The 2,401-nt window shown below is 46.0% G+C and overlaps 1 long non-coding RNA gene across 1 annotated transcript in view; it reads left to right on the forward strand.

The window, feature by feature from the left end:
• Window positions 1–2,043, forward strand: part of LOC113406871 — a 28,391-nt gene extending 26,348 nt beyond the window's left edge. The window contains exon 3 of the long non-coding RNA XR_003369893.2: window positions 1,884–2,043. This is a non-coding gene — a long non-coding RNA (uncharacterized LOC113406871). The remainder of the gene's footprint in view (window positions 1–1,883) is intronic.
• Window positions 2,044–2,401: the final 358 nt, after the last annotated feature.

The raw sequence follows: 2,401 nt of genomic DNA on the forward strand, positions 1-2,401 counted from the left end.
TTTTTTTTTGCTTGGGGCGGCCAAAAAGCCAGAGCCAGCCCTGAGTGGAGTAAAGTATGCTAAAAACATACTTCTTTCCATTAAGGGCACCCAAACACCGACAATAGGTTTTATATGAGGCCAGAATTTCAGCAGGGTCCCGGCTTGTGTTTTTCTGGGTAAAAATGGTGCCTGAACTTTTACACCCAGCCAAAACACTGTCCTTGCAATTCTGCGCCTGCAGACTGCAACCCACAGTGCTCCCATGAAGCCTGAGTGACTGGACCCTTTGCAGGTGAAGTGCAAATAGACTGAGGGGATAATTTTTAATAATGTCCTAGCGAAGCTGTAACTATTCTGCTGTAGAATACTGCTACTCAGCAGTGTTCCATCCAAAAGAGCAGTTATGTAATAGACTACACAGTAAGCAGGGAAGGTAGCATCAGAAGAGGCGTTCCCACGCTGCTGAAAAACGTTACGTAACGCCGGCTATTCACTTCCTTTACAAAGCATCAGACTTTACTTTCACACTAGCTGCTTAGCTGCTGTTTCTCACAATAAGAACCAATCTAAACTAAATGACACCCTCCATCCATTGGGCCTGATCCTTACTCAAACCACTGCTGTTGAGTAAAACAGGAGCTCTGGGTCAGTTAAATCCACAGGAGCGATCCACTGCAGCACCTGAGATGTTACACACATTCATTTTCACAAATTGCACAGGGGTCAAAGCTCTGCTCAAAATGGCAGCTACTGTACATCTAACCACTCTCTCATGATACAGCCCGTGACTAGTTTATGATGATAGATGAGCTGGCCTGAGTTAGGGGCAGTGCATTGTGGTGCCCTTGGAGCAGTCCTGAAGGGAGAGACTCTCTGAGAGAGTTACAGTCTCTCTTCCAAGTTCCCTGCTTCTCTGGGGAGAGAGTAAATGGAGCTGGCTATACCTAGCATAGTGTAAGGCACATATGTCCAAGACGCTGTCCATTCCCCTCCCATTCTGCCTTCATCAGCCCATCTTCATCAATGAGGATGTAGCTGCTCTGCAGAACCTGTTTCCATTCCCGCACTTGCAAATGGCTAGCACAGGGGAGCTGCTTGTACCCCCTTGTGCCTCTGAGCTACTGCGCTAACAGGCTATAATTTGGCCCTATATGGCTAGCAACTAGAAAAGGCTGTAATAGCAGAGTTTCTTATATCTCAGGCAGAATTCACCTGCTGGGCTGCAGTCCATGGACTGAGGGGAGGAACAAATCTACAAAAAAACCCAGGCTCCTGCTGTGTTCCAACTCCTTTTTATAAATATACCCTTAGTATAAAGTGTGGCTAACTTATGAAAAATTATATAAAGCTGGGCAAATAGTTTCACTCCATTGGCTTCATGACTTATTTTGTGTAGTTTGTTTTGTTGCTGCCCATCGGCATATCCTGAAACTTTAAACATCAGGCCCTATAAGGTATGTCTACACTGCAATTAAAAACCCCTGGTTCACCCATGTCGGGCTCGGGCTAAGAGGCTATTTAACTGCCATGTAAATGGCAGCCTGACCCCTGGGACCCCACGAGGGAGGAGGGGTCCTAGAGCTCTCCAAGCCCGAATGTCTACACGGCAATTAAACAACTCCTTAGCCAGAGCCATGTGAGCCCGAGTCAGCTGACGCAGGCCAACTGTAGGTGTTTAATTGCAGTGTAGACATACTGTTGGAGACAGCTAGCAGCCTCACCCTGTGACAGAGGATCCATTTCTCGGAAATCTTATTCTATACTTGGGTGGAAGATGGAACCTTTTGTTGCAACTATCATTTGCTTTACCAAGCCTAGACCTGTTCCCAGTCCTGCTATCAATCTCGCCCTCTTTTATAACTCCTGTGGCTTTTTTGACACAACCTTAATTTTATTTTTAGGTCATTTTCTCATCATGAGTCACAGCTGTGACTGTCATTTTACTACAGCGAAATGTGTCAGCAAAACCAAGAATAGTCGTTGTCTGTCGGACTTGCACCTAAAATGCTAATGAGGAAGATGCCGAACGCCGGAAGAAAAATGAACGGTAGCAAAATCAGAAAGCACAGTGAATGATACCTTTAAAATAGTACACTTATTTCCCCACATTTTCCCCCCATTGCCTTTTGTTAAAGGGGCCCAATTTTGAAGACCCTGGGGCCAAACCCTGGTCTAGATCAGCATCGTTTTCCACTGAAGTCACTGGGGTAGATCCTGAGCGGGGGTAAATTGTCATTGCTCTCCCAACAGAGGATCTGCCCCTGAGATTTCAACCGGGCTCCTGGGAGCGAGGACAGTTTACTACAGCTGAAGATGATAAATGCCTCAGCAATTTCAATAGAGCTACACCAACTAAGCGTTTGTTTCTTAAGGCAGGATTCACAAAGGTATGTTGGCCCCTGACTCCCATTCACTTCAA

The sequence above is a fragment of the Terrapene carolina genome, unplaced genomic scaffold, assembly GCF_002925995.2.
Source record: "Terrapene carolina triunguis isolate 2854851 unplaced genomic scaffold, T_m_triunguis-2.0 Scaffold142, whole genome shotgun sequence".
Taxonomy (NCBI): Eukaryota; Metazoa; Chordata; order Testudines; family Emydidae; genus Terrapene; species Terrapene triunguis.